The sequence below is a fragment of the Thunnus thynnus genome, chromosome 9 (assembly GCF_963924715.1).
Source record: "Thunnus thynnus chromosome 9, fThuThy2.1, whole genome shotgun sequence".
Lineage (NCBI taxonomy): Eukaryota > Metazoa > Chordata > Actinopteri > Scombriformes > Scombridae > Thunnus > Thunnus thynnus.
Genome location: NC_089525.1, coordinates 12378304 through 12398005, shown reverse-complemented (window position 1 = coordinate 12398005; position 19702 = coordinate 12378304).

Below are 19702 nucleotides of genomic sequence, written 5' to 3'. Positions count from 1 at the left end.
CTGCAGATTTAATTTCAGCAGGCTCTAGCTAGAGTATCATGTCTGGTATAGTACAAGCCCTCTCATCTCCAAAGATTATTCCATCTATGAAGAGTCTGGCAAGTAAACAAAGGAACAGGTGGTTGGCTGCAAAGAGGCAAAGGAATAATACCACGTCCACAGTACATGGATCCGTGTCTGTTTGTTGTTCTGAGCTCCCAAGCTCTTCAGTCTCTGACTATGAACATGGGCCTAATGACAGTGTTTAGCCATCTTCTCAACTTCAAAAACAACCAGAAGTTTTGACAATTGTGCTGTTACTGTTGTTATAAACTGGGTTTTATGTTATCCAGAAGGGCTAAATGAGGGGTAACTGCTTGCTTTAGGTTCTTTAAAGCATTTCGCCTCTCATCCAAAAGGTTTCATCAGTTCTTTATGTTTTTATTTGGGTTTTTTTTTCTGTAATATCACCAGAATATTTAGAATAATTTGTGTTCTTACAAAGAGTTAGATGTGAAGATCAATGCCATCCCATAATTTTACACTTAATTTTTGAATGGATTAAACAAATATATAACAATGTTAATTCATGAGCTTTAGATTTGCTGGTGGGCAGAAATTAGCCATGCTATAGTAGCTCTATAGATGGTAATGTAGGTCTGTCGGTCTGTTGTGCTACCACTTTGGTCCAGACTGAAATATCTCAACAACTGTTACATTTTAATAATAATTTTTACAGGCATTCATGGTCCCCAGAGCATGAATCCTACCGGCTTTTACATCATGAAGTTGTCATTTTTGGGTTTTAGTAACATGTCTTGACAACTATTAAATGGGTTGCCGTTTGGTACGGATATCCATGGTCCCCGGAAGAGGCGATCCCCTGACTTTTCATCTAGCTCCACCGAGCAGGTCAAATGTGTCACTTATCCTGTAATATATCTCAAAATTAAATAGATGGATTTTCATAACACTTTGTACAGGTATTCATGGTTCTCAGAGGATCTGAACATTCACATCAGCCTCAGCAGTACGTTGTGTTTAGTGCTGATTAGGAAATGTTAGCATGCTGACATTGGCATTTAGCTCAAAGCGCTGCTACTGCATGTCTGGGCAGCCTCACAGAGCTGCTAGCATGGCTGTGGACTCTTAGTCTTGTTTTTACATTTGGACAGAGCCAGGCTAGTCAGGCTGTCAAACTGTCAGAATACCACACATTACCAAACTGTATTGATATCCTTGGTAGTATTCTCTAATACTTTACACTGTACCTTTGTCAAGCCAAAAAGGATCCATAACTGCAGATACTTAGTGTGAGTGTGCTGCTGTTATAATGATGATACTTAAGCAACACATCAACCATAAATCAAGATAGAAACATATAACTTGTTTCTCATATTGGGACGAGTTTGTGGGTCAACCATTTATATAACTCATAGCAAAACACATCAGAGCCAAAACTCATCTTGTTTGCTGGCAAGCCACTTACTTTATGCTCATTCATTACAAATATAAAGCATAGCAGACCTGATTAGCCTAAGAAGTATTACTGAGTGTATTTCTTGGCTGTGCTGGTGAAGTCATCCAGTAATGACCAGGCCTGGTTGTAAAAATCCAAATATTCCACAGGCTTCAAGCAGCTGAAGCACACAACATCAAATTCAGATTGGAGTGAAAATCCCAGGAATTTGGATCCGATAACATAAGATACCTTTGCCTTGTTGCAGTAAGCCATAGCTAGCTGTATATTGTTGAGTCCCCAAAGAGGAATGTTTTTAATGAGCCCCCCAGTGATGACTTCCAGTCTCAAGGCCTTGCTGTACAGTGATTGTGTGAGGTGTTTTTTTTAGGCCAATCATTTTACCTTTACATTGTAAATTCCCTAGACAACCACTATTCTTCCCGAACCCATACTTCACTGAAAACACTACACCACACTTCCCCTGTCACCAGATTTCAATGGGGGAAACTCATCTGAATTTGAAAAACTGCTTCTTGTGAGAACATAATTCCCAGGTGTGGTTAGCTTGCCCTGGAATTCAGTTTTATAAGGATCGTCTGTGAATGCAGCTCATATCAAAGAGGTTCATTTGGCAAATACTGAAAAGATGAGACATTTCCATGGAGTTGTAAAATGCCTCTAAAGTCTCTCAAAATGAAAAAGGAAAGAAGACTGAAACAAGGTCAAGATCTCTTCCTCTTACTGTAGCGTTCAAAGGAGCCTTGACAGCCCTCACCCCTTATATTTGTTGGCAAACTCAGTTTTATTCATCAACTACCTCAATAATAAAACAGGGAAAACAATTCACTGAGAAAAATATGCCTCTTTGCTATTTCTGAAGAGAAAGAGGTATATGACAGCATGGCTTCAGCTGTACATTATGTACATGGACGTGTACATGTTACACTTCGTTTATGGCTGGTTTTGAATCATTCTAATGAGTTTGGTTGTGGCCATGAAACATGTGAAAAGTTTCAAGCTGAAGCCACAAAATCCCTTTTCTGTAAACAAGTGTGAGGAAAAGTAAAATTCAAAGAATTTTAGAGTGCTGCAATGTGAAAGTTATTGAGTTGAAAGGACATAGTTTGGATGCTTTTTGTGTTCAGCTGTTTTGTTGTAGTGGCCCCTCTGGGTGTGTATTGGAGAGCAGCTCTGCCACCAAACTGGAGGTATGTAAAACCCAGCAGTTTGGCAATTACGACATGTTGAACACAATTCATTTTTATGATGGCAAAAACAAGGGAGAGAAAAGCCAGGATGAAAACAATTAGAACAATCTCTGCATTATACAATACAGTCTCCTTCTTCAGGTGCATTTTGTTTTTGATGGTGTGGTTTGTCCACTGACCTCAATGACATCAGGGATTTAAAATTAAAAATAGCTCTGTACTTTAGACTCACCCACCAGACCCCCTAAATAAATCTTAATTTCTTACGTTCTTATTATACTACAATGTCAAGAGGATAGATAGAAGAGATAGAAAGTCAACATATTTCTCAGCATAAGCAGTTTCATTATGCTTTCAGCACAGTTAATGATCATGACCCATGTGTTATTCCATTAAGATCACATTGGGCATGCAGCTCACTCACCTGGGCCATGTTGTCAGACAAACAGCCCACTGTCTCTGTTTGTCTGGTTCGTGTGTCCAGATCACACCGTGTCCGGGCCAGTGGCTGGCAACATGGCAGAAAGTACAGGAATTCTCCAGAACATCCAGATGGCCAGTCCACCCCTGAATGACATGATGTCAGGCTATATTTTACTAGCAGAAACATTCAGCATTCAGACATCAGCAGTCAGGATTTGCACCTATAAAGAGAAAGAGATATGAATTTCTGAAGTGGCAACACCAGTGTTATTATCCAGAAGATAAAGATTACTGTAATATCAGCTGGTGTTCCCTTTAAGAAGAGAGCAATGGGTGAATGTTTGTTGCAGAAAACAAATCTCAACAATTCATGTGTTTGTTAGAGTTCTGACCATGTTAACCCTGAGCTGTGATCTTCAAGTGAATCCTTATCCTTCAGTTAAATGGAAGCTCTGGGTTAGCGTTTAGGAGCCATGGGTTTAGGTTAGCCCAGGGCGAAGATGCAAGAGTCAAAAACCAGAGACCTAGAGAAAACACTAAGAGACATTTCAGCTTTTTGAAATGTTGCTATGAATTTATTGGTTGTCTTTTGCACAGTAAACTAGGAGTCAGATAGTTCCAGTGGTTTTCACTGGTAAATTCCAGTGAAATAGATCTTATACAGCAATTGTAGAGAAATGCATGAAACCCGACCTTGAGCTGCATTCTTCACCAGGCTCTTTCATAGGTCAGGCTGTGAAAGAGCCTGATGTTGAAATGAGGTCTAATAAACCTACTAGATGAGTAGGTGTGAATGATATAACAACTTTATTTTAAATAATAACATACACATTCTCTCTTTCATTCAAACACAGTGTTCATTCTGACATTTGTAACAAGACTATATTGCATTTTGTTGCAAAGTCGATGCAGCTACCTGGCATTATTAAACAAGAGCAAGACAAACTTGAGAGTTCATTCTTTAAAACTCCACTTCCTCAGTTTTCAGTGGTACATCATGTCCTACTTTGAGATTTTGGCTTTGACTATAGCTGAGCGTAACATTATACGTGAGATCATGTCTGATCCCTCCACATCTGTCAGAACATTATTGTGACGGCTATATGTCTAAGCTGGGCAGCTGCCAGCCCAGAACTGCTTATTATTTGCAGATTAATTAAATGAATATTCAGTCAAATTTAAGAATTATGTCTCCACTGCAGCTGTAGAGCACAATGAGATGGCCAAATCCTGACTCATCTAGTGGTAATGTTATATAAAGAGATGCCAATTTCAAACTGTACTGTTAATAGTCTTAGCATAATGAATGTATAGGAGAACTGCTATTAGTCTTAATGCATGTACAATGGGTACTGACCTTAAGTTTTTTAAAGACTTGCTGATAGCTGCCTTCTGCTTATTGATGAAACGCCTTCATCTGAAATTGCCTGCAATTTATCTAATTCATGTTATAATGAACAGGTTAGACAGTAAGGGACAATAAGGGTTATTTAAAAAGACAGTAAGGGAACACTGACAGCTTACTGACAAAGAGCCATGTTACGGTATCAGTGGAAATCTTCTGCTTTTCATTTGAATACCACAAACGCTGGGCTTTTCATCCATTCTGCAGTACCTAGCTTTACTTGATAACTGACGAAACGTTGTCAAATGTTTTGGTTTAAAATTAATCATTGCAGCAAAGAAGGTTTTGAGATACAGTATTTCATAATGTTTGTATTTTACACTATAACAAAGCTAATGTTGTCTAATTTAGCAAAATTCCAAGATGTAAAACGATGATATTTATTTATACATTCAGTTATACAATGAAAATAATCAAATGTTTACCAGCAGTGTGCTGCAGGTCTTGAACAGCAGCTAAGCAAGATGGTTGCTAAGTGACACATGCTGTAATTCATGCTTGAAATCTTTTGAGTCAGGGCAATAATATTTAAATTAGCTGCAGTGTGATGTATGGCAGGTGCTAAAACAGAACTATCCTATTATACACAGTGTGTGGCACTGCTATACCTAGCTGTTTTGGGGTTAACAGGGTTAATGCAGGATGTGGTGTCTTGTGTCCTGCAGGGAAATTGAGTTTTTCTGGTGAAATATCACACAAAAAGCTGAAAAGATTAAGAGATACTCATTTGGTCGACTTTACAACCTGATTTCCAGTACTAAGTTTGACATCTTAGCTTAAACAGATTATTTATTGTATGAGTTACCATAGTGATGATGAGTAAAACAAACCCTATAATATGAGACGTCACATTGCGAATGCTAAAAAGTATATTACCTCTGGGAACTTTCGGTGAGGTGTTCATAACAACCAACTGATGGATGCCTGCCTTTACTGATGGCCTGAAAAAGCTAACCTGAGTTTGTCCTAATGGCACCACGGTCTGATGAGTACATATCCAGTAATAGAATGTGTGTGTGTGTGTGTGTGTGTGTGTGTGTGTGTGTGTGTGTGTGTGTGTGTGTGTGTGTGAGCCTGTGTGTGTGTGTGGTGCGTGTGCGTGTCTGTGAGATCACATGGCTCATGAGAAATCCTCCATAGGGATAGGTTCCAGCAGATTGGGCTGCCGTTAGGGAAAGCGCTGCCACATCCAAGAATTTAGTTCTGAGCCTCGATTTCCTCTCTGGGCTTGCGATGGTGTTTGTTTTTCCTAAACATTGTTTACTTTCTGGGGTGTGTATGTGTGTGTGTGTGCACATTTGTGTTTATATTAGCTTTTCATAGATCTGACACTAAAACTGGGTGCCTGGCAGTAATAAAAATTAAATCCCTGACGGCTTCCATTCCATGAAAAATAGATTATCCTCACAGTGGCTAACCGACAAGGTTTGTGTCAGGTCTTTTTCTATTTCAGGTAATGTTTGCAATGACGCAACAAAGTAGGAATACCAAGACCAATACCTACACCAATACATACTGTAATTAACGCAATTAAACTTCATGACATCATAATGGAAGATATTGGCCAGTTAGTCAAAGCCAATAAGGTAAAGGTCAGAGGGCCATTTGAGGTGATTTATGCTGTCAAGTGAGTTGTTCTCAGCTCTGTTTATTCACTTTCACTCATTTGTTTTTCAAAGACTAGCCTCATTCCCTGCGCTTAATGCGACTTTCTTGTTTGGCCTCATCAGCAAATATGAAAAAAATCAGCCCCACTGGGTACGAAGTAGGTCAAACTGCTAGTAGTTAATTTGGGTTTGGCTCAGACAGGCTTGAAACAGCACTTATTTTTCTGTTCACTTAACTCCCTCTCTCCAGATAATAGATGATGCTGTCCAAAGCCCTTAATCTTATAACTTTGCAGTATTCCAAACTTATATATATTTTCTTCATAACAATAATTTCATGCTCTTGGTTAATGTGAAGAGCAATTATTTGCACTGTGTTGTATAATAAAAACACTTTATTCTTTGTGTCATTAACTCTGCATGGTGTACTCTGGTATATAATACGGTGTGTCAGAGAACAAGGATTTACAGCATTGTCACTGCCATTACACATGCATTGTTGATGTTGTTTCAAACCCGTCCTGCTGTGTGTGCAGTGCATGTCACTCAGTTGTCATGGCATTTCAGACTCAATATCCAATCACCTTTACTCACCAAAAGGATACTTCATCATATCCTGCCACTCTACTGCTGCCATTCGGTTTGTGCAAATTTGAAATGCATGACAAGAGAGAGAAGGAGACAAGACAGGCACTATGCAAAAGTTAAAGGACAGAGAGAACAAGATAAAGAGTTGGGTTGTTTTTTTTTTTCAGAGTGTACAACCACCCACCCCACACTCATGCTGCTCACCTCTCTGCCTCCCTAACTGATAACAGTGTGGTTTATTACAGGATTTAGTTTGCACTGCATCTATTCAGCAGATTAATATGCCAAGAAAAATCTGATTTTGTTGTCATAATATACTGTACACTTATTAAACAATGAATCACAAATTGTTGAAAAGATTATGTTGTATGCTTCTAGCACTGTTTCATCTGCTTGAAAACTGTGTATTTTGAGATATTAAATACAATGCCATCTCTTTATCTAAACAAATCATATCCTAGTAGTTTACACTTTTGAATTATATCCTCCCAAATATCTTTTTTAAACAAGAAATACATTAATTAAGACTTTAAGGTACTAATTTGTGCCAGTACCCAACAGTCTGCACAGGTTTACAGTAGCTGTAAGTCTTAATATATTTGATAAATTATGTTATGTTGTATATACCCCAATGGACAATAAATTACAGTTGTGCTTTAGCTGCACTGGGCCGTGCATTTAAAAATTTTGGACTGTAGCTGAATGGTGATATAGGCACAGATAGATCCAGGAGACATTTAACCAGTTGTTTACAGATGGCTGATAACATGGATGACTGGGTAGTTCACATGCTGTGCACAATTCTTTCTGTATTCACACACATGACATAGTAAAAAATGCCTGCTGCCTTATTCACGTCTGAACAAGTTAGGTGATAAGACAAGTTTACTTTATATGTTTTTTCAATCAAGCATATAAAGCGTGTTATTTACGTGGGTTAAATAAATAACTTTAATTAGAATGTGTTACATGATATATAGTTGTAAAGATAATTACAGTCATTTGATACAGTTCAGTAAAACTAATTTTACTTCAGAGCAAAGATTACTTGCTTCCTAGATAGAACTTTTAATTAGACATTTATACATATCATGTGTACTTTATGTGTCAGAGTCATTTACACAACAGTCTAAAAATGTATAGAGTAGTACAATATGTTTTGTACAATATAGTGCTGAGCACTGCATTTAGCTTTTGATTAGCAAAAAGAGACAACCATTAGAATTATTATAATAATAACAAATTGTTTTTCTCAAAAAAAAAAAATTGATACAAGTTTTTTTTAAGAAAATAGAAGCATTCTGAGACAACATGAATAAAAATAAACAGGTGACACCTGTTAGATGATGCATTTACCTCAAAGATAATTCAAAATAAAGAAGCTGAACCTGAGAGAAACCTGAGGTCACAAATAAAAAAATAAATTACGATTTATATATATCATGAGATTTTAAAGCAAGACCAAATATATCTCTACAAAAACAGCATTTAGGGTGAGATGAACAGATGTAAGAGCTAATGCACAGCAGTCACAACAAGTTTTCTTCTGTCAGTAGTTGACAGTTTAGTTAATAGTATTTTAGTTGTCCATGGTTGATAGACACTTAACTAGACATTTAATAAAGTCTCACTTTCCAGTTTGGTATTTTTCTATGTAAACATGTGCCTGGATGTAGAATATCATTGCTTACCCTTGTTGTTTTTAACTTTAGGTTGAAAAAAAGGTTTTTGTTTTTACTGTCTTGACTGAGTTTTTGTTGCAAAAAAATCTATTTAGACACCAGTATGTGATTTTGATGAGTTTTATGAACACAAAACCTTTTGGAGCATACATTCACTGTTTTGCAAATGACAACATAATTTGAATGTTTGTCTAACCTATTATCCGCTTTTGTTTCTAACAATGCATCAAAACAATGGAAAAAAAACTGTAAACATCTACATCTATATACATGAATAACAGCACAATAAACCACATGTTAATCAATGAATACACATGAAATGCACGCAGGGTCTTTTCACATATGCAAAGAAACTATTGTGGCAGATAGTGTCTCCAGGATCACCCTTATGAATCATGGTGATATGCAGGCTGCACAATAAAGATTGAATCAGCTCTAAAGTTTGTCAGTTACATTAAAGTCTGAACAGTATTGGTGTGATTTATGAGATACAGGCAACAGGAATGCCACACAGATGGGCAGTAACTTACACACTAAGTGGCATATATTGCTTTTAATAGACTGAGAACTGTCTCTGATGGTTGAATCCTTTGATTTAGAGCCCTTTACTGCTCCTGGTCTCAGGTGTTGCTTTGCTCACAGTCAACATTACTAGGGATAAATTAGACCTTCACACATCAAGGATGATATGTAAATAGCCTTTTCTATCTATCTGGTGAAGGTAAGGAGGTGAAATATTTCTATTATTTTCAATAACAGAACACCCTGCTTGTATTATCATGCTTATACCATGGCTACATACCTGAGAGCTGCTCATGGTAAGATTAGTTTAACCTACAAGTTAACTGATAACACAGTGTGATACCTAAGTGCTACATGCGTACTGTGTTGCGGTTTAATAGTAGTTGCATTTAAAGCAGTAATTTAATTGCTGACCAGGAATATGTTTCATGTTCCACTATATGATTGTAACAGACACCTGCCAACCAAAAAAAACTTCAAAAACCTTTCTGTTGCCACAGAACATTGGTATTCATAGAAATATAAACTCCTGTATAATGTAAATCAATGCAATATAAAAGTGCCTCAATAAATATTATCTCACTTAACATGTTCACTGTTTGGTGATACAACTGCTTTAAAGTTGTTTGTGTGTTGATTCAGTTCAAGGCTACGTTTTGATTCTGTAGTTTGTATTGTTGTTCTGTTAGACTACAGTGTATTAAAAAAGGTGTTTATAGTATTTTTCCCTCCTCATTTACATATATGGAGGAGAAAAAAAGGAACATCAGCACCACTTTCTGATAATTCACACCGTATAAAGAATTTATACATTGTAACTAACTTTTGGGTTGCCAGGTTGAGAAAAATCTCTGCTGTCGAGTCATTAATTGAGTCAAGTCATTAATAGTCATAAGTAAAGGGTAATAAACCAGCAGGTCTGGAGTTCAATACTGTGTGTTAATAAATTATTAATGAAGGATAATAAATATCAAGTCTGCAGTTACAGTAGTAAAGTACTGAGAGTTCCTCATTTTCTGGTGAACTTATTGAAAAATTCTAAGTCATCTGTTATCAAGAATATTAATATGCAAATAATAAAGCATTCGTACAATATTTCAAGCCTGCAGTTGTAAATGTTAATAAGTTGGTGGTCCAAAGGCTTTGGAGCACTTGTCCAGAAGATCAGATGTCAAATGATCCATTTAAGGTATCTTTCTGATGGAGAATAAACACCATCCATGACCTTGCAACCCAAGAATTGCTCTTATTAATGGATTTCTGATTTATTAACCAGTAATAAAGCCATTATTTATAATTTACAACCCATTCATAAAGGGTGTCTTATCAGTGCAATGCATTTTAGTACAACAACATCAAAACTACAAGTTCAAGTTAAATTTTGAAATTCAGGAATCTGTACAATGGAGTTCTTGTGGCACTCTTAATTTAAAACACTACAGATCCTAATTAAAATATGTAATATACAATATATAAAAGAGTTTTTTTTAAGTATCACTGACATATTGAATGGGAACAAATGCAGAGCCTTGAGTGAAGTTGGTGCTGGGTCATAGAAACAGTGTGGCACTCATTAAAATGAGCAAGGTTTACAAAGTAAGATCTACTATAAGACTGTTGTTTTGCATTGTCTTACAGTGTGCAAGGATTTTTATTTTTCATCTCATTCAGTCTGTGTTTATGTTTACGCTAACAGTAGCCATCCACTATTTTTTCCTTCTTTTGTTAATTAGCTTCACATTGTGACTGGATTTTCTCAGAACGCCGTACTGTTGTGTGGTCCTTAAACACACCCACACACAGACACACACACACACACACACACAAAGTCTTTGTCTACCCTGTTTTTGCTCATATGCAACACAAAACACAACTGTTACTTTTGTCCTGATATGTCTTCCCCTCTCATAAATCCCCCCATTCCTATGAGGGGTGCAGAACAAAGGCACGAAGGAGAAAAATGAACTCCATCAGGAAGCTGGATAAAATTTCTCTGACGCACACAACCTTGGTCCAGTAAGAATATCTCTGTATCCTGCTGACATGTGATCTTCTGAATCTATTTGGGACAGCTTGTCTCACTGAACTCTAAACAAGTCCTTTCAAGCTGCATCATTCATCAATTTCAAGCCTGTTTGTGGGCTACAGATGATACCCTACAAGCTCAATAGCTGGAAGACATTTAGCAATAAGTCACACAAGCATTCTCAGACAACCCACACTTAAGGCTTTCACTAATCCAACGCTTCAGGTGTTGACAACATGAAATGCTTAAGGCGTTGAGCAAAGCTGATCACATACTATTGTTGCCATGACAGCACTTAATCAACATCTTATCACGGTTGAGGTTTGCAGAATTGTCATTATCGTTCCTGGCTAGTGAGCATGTAACTCTACTGGCGGAGGTACATGGTTTTTTGAGGCTAAATCTGTCTTTGTTTGTGATGATGGTACAGTACGGGCAAAGCACTTTCTGCTGATGGAGAGGTTCAGCAGATAAATGATGAAAGGGATTTTCAGAGAACCGCTGTTATGGCTCTTTGAACTATTTTTACTGCCTTATTTTCCATGATTGCTGGGAGGTCCAACTCTTCTAAGACAACCTCTGCACAGGCTTACGAAAAATATGTGGCTTGTTTACTTTTGGTGATGTCGATGTTGTATGGTGTAGTAATTGAAGGGCTGAAGCAGTTATTGTCTGATTCTCTGCTGTAAACCATATTTACTCCAAAACCCTATTTTCAAATGCATACTAAATTAATCTGATGAATGGCTCCAATTTTATAGACAAAACTACCTTGTTTTGCCTCTTTTGGAATGAGCATAAAGTTAATTTGTTATGTGTTGAATTAGAACTTAATCTTTATTTTAATTCAGCAATAACATATTTACTTAAATGCATCTGGTGACTCCATGGTATGAATGTTTTTAGCATTTTCAACTCTAATTTCTAAGTTTTTGATTATACATTTTCATTATTTTATTTTTAAACAGTTTCAAAGCTATTAGAGATAACCACACCAGTGCAACATAAATGGAATGAATTCTTCATAGCCTGAAGCAAATGTGCTTGGCACGTTTGTTTGTGTTTGGTGAATGTGTGTGTGTTGTTTTTTTTAATAAATTGTTTTTATTATCTGCTAGTATTTATACAACATAATATACTTTTGCATGTTTTGGGATACTCTTTATTTTTTTCCAGACTGTTAGAAAGTTGAAAAAAAATACAATATATTAGAAAGTTTGTGTCAGAATTCATTTCTGATATAGTAGCAGTTTCAAAGCATTAAAGGATAGGCTCATCATTTTTCAAGTCTGTCTTAAAACAACAGTTAGTTGCCTAAATGTACAATGAGACAGTTTTAACATGCTGTAATCATTCCTTCTATTGACACTGGCAATTGAATGAGCTAAAATGAAGCCCTTGCTAACATGTATCTGATGTAAGTGATGCGGCAAAATCCATGATCCTCATTCTGTGCAAAAGGGGTTCAAAGTTTATCTGAAGTTGATATGAAGCTTTAGCAGTTCGAGTTAATCAAATCAACTGGGATTTTCCAAAGTTTAAGTGTTTCAGTATAAAATTCCTTCATTTGGAATGATTACAGCAAAAACTGTTGTTTTAAGACAGACTTGAAAAGAATGGGAACATATCCCTTAACTCTTGTGTTTTGTTTGCTTTACTTCTTTACTGTTTGGGGCCTGTGTGAAATAACAAATTCAAATATATATTTTTTCAGACTTTATTAAAACCCGACAGGTAGTTAGTATTGAAGTGATAACCTTTCCCTGCCTTTGACACAAACTGGACTTGCATATTTGATTAAGGTGACAAAATAAATTATACTATAAAGCATAGTTATTATACCAAATAAAAAAAATATTGGTATGAAGCCCATGTCTATAATGCATTATTCACATACTTATAATGCTTTATAATCTGCTTATAGTGCTGTATAATTATAATTAGAAGCACTTATAAGTACTTATCACTTCAAGTCAAGTATCATAATATTTCATTATTGCTGGTCACTCACTGACATGTTTTGCAAGGATCACAGTGTATTATAATTCCCATAGTTGTAATACATTATAATCACTGTTATAATGCATTATAATGTGATTATAAGTTGCTCTAAGTGGTCATTGGGTGCTTTAAGTGAAGTACTGAAATTCCTGAGGAATAGGCAGATATAATACATTACAAGCTGGTTATGAGTCACTATAAGTGGTCACTGTTTGCTATAAGTAAAGTGAAAAAAATCATTAAATATATGCAAGAACAATACAAAACGTAAAATTAATGCTTATAAATGTTTATAAGTGCTTATAACTATAATTATACAGCGCTATAAGCAGATTATAAAGCATTATGAGTATGTTTAAAATGCATTATGGACATAGGTGTCATAGAAAGTGTTACCAAAATATTTAATGCTTTTGTATTTACTTTTGCTTGCCAAAAAGTTATTCACACAATATGTTTTTTTATATGGTGTTGTAACTTACGTTCGAGCTCACTTAAACCCTCAGAGAGGTCGAACTCCCTGCTAGACCTCTTATGAGCAAACTGTTATAAAACCACAATAAGAGATATTTAAATAGAGTGTTTAGACTTTGGGAGGAGGTAGTGCTGCATATAAAGTCCTGCCAACACCAATCACAGACATTGAACATCCATTGTATTTAACCCTGTTTGACAACTGGGGCCCAAACAGAAATAATGTGTCATTTTCTGTTCAAAACTCCTGAAGTGATTAAATAATGCTAAGTATGTTTTTTGATCTGTTAAATGGAGAGTTAAATTTGCTGGTATTCCACTTTTCTATCATGCATTTTGAACACTTGATTTAGTGTCTCACTGCACTCAGCAACAAGGAGGGTAGAGATATATTTGATGTTTTTTTTATAAAAACAACAAAAAAAAAAATCGTCATGATTAATTTCATTTGGTAGCAAGCCAGATTTAATTTGTCATTTAGACTGAGTTGCCTTAATGGTGTGAGGTATAAGGGCATGTACTGCAAAAGAGCTGAAATATTATCCCTCGTCTAACTCCAAAATGTGCTTTTTGAAACAGCTTAATTGGTGGAACTGCCATCTATTACAGTGACATCCACAGGACTCACAGGTTCAACGTCGGAAAAGACTCACCCCAAGAGGAGGCTCGAATATTTCCGTTTAATGAATGAGGCCTGTAACATCACCGCCTGTTAACCTGGGCCATGTGGTTAAGCTCTACAGCCAGGGTCAGTGTTTCCAATTTCCATTGCTATTCTAATATAATGTATTCTGTTGTAGGAGTTGTAAGTGCTGCAATTAGTTTGTAATAGCTCGGAGTAACTCATAATCACAGTTAGAAATCCACCATGGCACCTTCTGCAATGATAGTCAGAATAATTGAATTCATGTATATAGTACCAGTCAAAAGTTTGGACAATCGAATTGGAAAGTGTGTCCAAACTTTTGAGTGGTGCTGCAATATACTTATACATCTGGGAGATGAGGATACAAATGAAATAGAAATATCTTCTTCAAAATCTTACCACTAAAAAAAGATCTCTATCTACCTAGAATCCTCTGATCGTGTGTGTGTTTTAGTGTGTGTGTGTGTGTGTGTGTGTGTGTGTGTGTAGTCAACAGTAGAAGAAGAAGAAGAAGAAGAAGAAGAAGAAGCAGAAGAAGAAGAAGTAATGTAAAGTCCCTTCACCACTATCCTGCATCAAATTCAAGGCTGCCTTTTTGAATTGGCTTGATCAGTAATGCAGCCATCTGTCATTCTGGCAGGTGCAGTACAGGACTCATGAGTGCAGCACTCAAAAGGAATTGGTGGTTGTTTTATGAAAGACGTCATCCATACAGAGTTAATAGCACCTGTAAAGCTCGCCACATAGGATAAAAATAATCACAGGGCCTTGAGAACATCCTACTCTCTGGCTCTTTTTTTTTTTCACACTACACGCCATGAAAACATGTGGCTGGTGTGAGAAGAGGCTAAGAGGAAATGGAGATGACTCGTTTTGTTAAAGAGATCAAAATGACTTTAATCTTTACCCTACAGGGAACTGAGCTAAATAAAAGATAAAACATTTAATTTTCCACTGATATAAATTTAATGTTTATTTAAAGTTTATAAGTGACTCAGTTAAAATTTAAGCACAAGACTCAAGTGATTTTTTTTCATACCGCAGAGGGTTTTTGATATTATCATTTAAGTGAAAAATAGTGTTTCAGTTATACTGCATTTATCATTTTACAGACAATATTTTGGTTCTTTCTGTGCAGACACTTTTTTTTTCCTTAGTTTAAAACATGACTTCATATTTTCTCTGTGGTGTTTCTTTTAGCCGGTGAGGTTATTTGCTGTAAATGTCACCTGGGACGCTGAGTGACAAAATAATGACAACCTTTTTTGAGGCAGAGCAATTTCCCAGAATTGAATGAGCAGGATGTGTGCAGAGTGAACAATATGTGCACTCGCCTCCCGATTGGTCTCTGTCAATACCGTTCTGACATCTCTCCAAGAATGTGTTCAGACAAATAGATTGGACGTCTCACAAACAGACGCTGAGAGGCAAAATAAAGATTTAAACACATACAGCACATGCGTTGTCCACAAGCTCTGTTTATTTGGAGCTCCCTTTGGATGAATGCAGTCAGAGGAAGAAATGGATCATATTAAGGCAGCGTCAAAATGTTGAACCAGGTTTCCAAGAAATGCATTTCTGTGGGAATATACTGTAATTGCGTCATAAATCCAACCGAGAGCCTGCTCATACCTACATGTTCAGAAAACATTAGTTAATTAAAGTGTCATTGAACCAGCTGGGGTTGTGTGACAGAAAAATCCATTAATTCCATTAACATAGTAACTGTATCTATTTGCATGTCAAATGTCAAAGAGTGTATTGAGTTGTGATGCGACAAATACATGTCTCGTTTATTCTTGTTACATGACACTTTTACCTATGCAAAATAGCCATTCTAAGTCACTGGAGCTCAATCAAACTGAAGGTCATTACCATTGTTTTTACATGCATTATATTTAGAAGTGTGATCTATCATGTCTTATATGAGCATCCTCCCCTGATTAATAATTTGTACATTTGAACATGTGCTAGTGAAAGGCAGGTGTGTTTGTGCATCTCTGGTGTTAATTAAACGGTTCATTGGATTTGAAAGTGAATTTAAAAAGTGACAGCCTGGATTTTAAAAATGTGCTAAAATGATTACTGGTGTGAAAGGAGAACACATTACCAGATATTAAGTTATTAGCTTTAGCTGTTATAGATGTTTTTTTGTAATTCCATTGCAATATACAGTCAAATCCTCCCCTATCTAATTGGAATATATATATTTACCAATGTCTTCCATGAAAGGTTAGGTAGTAGTGGCACATGGTATATATCTTTCTTTGTAAACTATATATAATTGGTGTTGAATTGGTCTTTTGGAAATTGTAACAGATATAAGAAGTATTAATCAATATAATGGGCCTTCTAAGAGGCAGTCCTTAGAATCAATATGCAGCATTTTACCAGATTTTTTTTTAAAAAAATTGATCTTAAGTAATAAATTTCAGGTCACAGTTTCCCCGAGTTGATACATGGCATTTTGAAATGAAGCTCCTCAAATGTTAAGTGTGGCTAGCCTCTGTGTTACTCCTACGCTGTCAGATCCGGTGGTGGTAGATGAGGTTTTCCTATCACAGTCTCAGAGCAGCACCGGCAAGACTGACACAAAAGCAGGGGGCCATAAAACATTCAACATCATTCAAAGTCTCCTCTCCCATGCACATGAAGACAATGTGACATTCAAAACAACAAGAGAATGTCGGTCCAGGAAGCATATTTCAGGAACTCTCTTTTTTTTTTTTTGGAGAATAATGAAATGTAGAGGAGAGGGGGAAAAAAAACTTGTGGGAAAAAATGGTCCGGCTTGACACATTTCTCTGGTACCCATTGTCTGGTGAAGAGGTATATCTAACATACTCGCGACGGCATATTCACATTTCCTGGCTGGTTCCAATAAAGTCATAATATTATTCTGTGTCAGACATACAGGATTTTGAATTAATAAGAGACCATTTTAAGAGAGAAAAAAGGAGGCAGATGTACTGAATTTTTACTGAGAAAAATCACACCTCATTTGGGCCTGACTAGACACCTAAAGAGTTTGTCTTTCTTTCAGCTTTCTTAACATTTACATTCAGAATAGTAAACAGAAGAAAACGTATACATTCCTCATGCAAACTGCATTTCTTTAGAATTGGAGTCCGCTAGAAAACGTGTCGCTTATCGAGTTCATTTCTCTTCTTTATTTTATTTGTTTTATGGGGTCTTTAAAATGTAAGTGTTCCTTTTTTCTCCCTCCTCACCTATTAAAACACACAGCTGTGAGGCAATTCTGTGTAGGTAAAAAAAAGAAAAAAAAAATCAGGTTACCACGTGTTGAACTGTTTAAGCACTAAGCAGTAGGTTTGATGAATTACAAGTCAGTTAGTCCATTTTGCTGACAGAATGCAAATTTATTTATGACCCTGAGACTGGGAGAAAATGAAATCATCATATATTTCCAAACACTCACACAGTGTTTTAGATTAGAGGAATCTATTTGGGATGGAAACACATTCTATGAATAAATTGTTTGAATTCCTTTTCGAAACAACTCTCGGAGCACTACTCCTCAAACAGTCCCTATGCTTCTCTCAGCCATTAAGCTCTTGAACTTACAAAGAATGTGAAGAATCTGCATGAAAGGAAATCTTAATTGAAGGGTACGACAGGACACCCGTTTCTTCCTCTAAAGTCAGGACGAGTTGTACTTTGAATCAAAAACACAAAATCAACTTTAATTTTCGGAGTGTCTGCTTTTGATTTATAGTCATGGAATAAAATGTAGCCCATTTCATATGATTTGGTGGTTATCCCATTTTACATTTTCATCAAATCACATTCTCGGGCCATATCTGTAAAATTGAGAAATCATCAGAGCTGAAGTAGTGGGATATTGGAAGTTCAGCTTCATCAGCAGTCTGTGCTGCTGAAATGAGAGACCTTCAGTAGGCTCCTTCACCACCACCTCCTCCCTCCCTCCCCACACGTTCCCCTTCACTTTCTTCCTCTCTGTTTTTTTTTTTTTTTTAAACTCTCCATCTCTCTCTCTCACTCTCATTTGGTTTTGCTCCTCACTAAACTGCGCAAGACGTGGTGAGATCACACAGAAGCTATTTTATCTCCACTTGTGTGAAATAATTTAATTAAACAGAAAGTCCCAGCTATGCATAGCATATCCAGATAATAACGTTTCTATTGAGAACTACAGCTTCTGTCAGAAACAATAATCTGGAGTAAAAGCCTATGTGTGTTACTAATGTATGATGATGGCTTTCATAGTACTTATAGATAACATGTGCTTTGACATCTTTATCAGGGACTCTGAGTGAAGCATACGGTACCACTCAAAAGTTTGGACTCACCTTCCCATCCCCACTGGGAGATGAAGTAATAAATGAATAAAGTAACCCCTACTCTTCCAACATGACTGGAATTTGTTTAGCTCCTAATTAATTTTCCTTTCCCCATATCAATAATATTTAATTAAATTGATATACTATTGATCATCATGCAGTCATTTTGCAGCGTAATTAATGGCTAAAACGCTGTGGCATGCAAATCTAAACCTCAATTTCATTCTCATTGGGCTGCATCCTCATAAGTGGTTTGCAATGTAATATTCAATCCGCTGATGGCTTATTAAGATCTTTACAGTCATTTAATCTGAGACTGTGGTCAATTATATCTCTCCGGAGTAGCATTGCAGTTTAATTTGATATAAACAAAACAATAGGCTGTGAAGCTGTGGTCATGATGGAAGTTGATACACCCTCCCTTCTCTCTCCACAAGTCTGTGCTGGAATGCAAACAGTCGGAGTCTGCACTGCAGCCTCCTCCAGGGACTTCTGTGTTGTTTGTAAACAATAAATAATATTAATTTCATGCCGGACACCTCCAGTGGATCGATGCTTATCGAGCGGGCGAATCAGTTGTCTTTATAGGTTTGCATATGTTGTTGGTGTAATTGCGCAGTTTATGAGAGGCCTGTTAACAATCTGTAACATACAAATGAGCCTCATGTTTTCTTAATACTCATTGGTCACTTAAGTCTGGCCTCTTTGGATCATAGCTGCTCTAAATAATTCAAGATGATACAAGAGGAATGGTGGGTCTGTCTTGGTTTTGTGATTGACTGCAGCAGAACAAGCTGTTTCAAGTCTCCGGATATTGTGACTCAAGCCGGTGACGGAGAGAAAATTAATTACAACACCACAAATCGATGAACAACTGAATGTGTCACCTCCCCAAAGAGCTGTGATTGTTCATTGTAGTCTGATTGAGGGAGCAAAGGGGCAGAGATGCTGGACCCAGAAGAATTATTGGAAGAAAAGGTTGTGCCCTGCTTTGACTCAGCAAAAACACATCATAACAAGAAACTACACTCTGAAAATTCCTTTAAAAACATCTGAAGCTAAAATATCTGCCTTTAAAAAGAATAATATAACTGACTTTGCATTTACATATTCTCAGATCTTCACTTGAAATGCATGTAGCTTGGATACTTTTCTTTTTTTTTTCCATGAAAAAAAAGGCACATACCATGACTGGAAGAGACACACTCCAGCTTGCACTGCCTAATAGGAAACAGAGCAGATTAGCAGAATGAGAGAGATCATTAAGAACAACCTCACAAGTGACCAAAGCTGAGTCATTCTCTCCCATTTAGCTGCGTCTGCCTTCCTTATCCTACCCATTCGGTGCCCGTCAGGA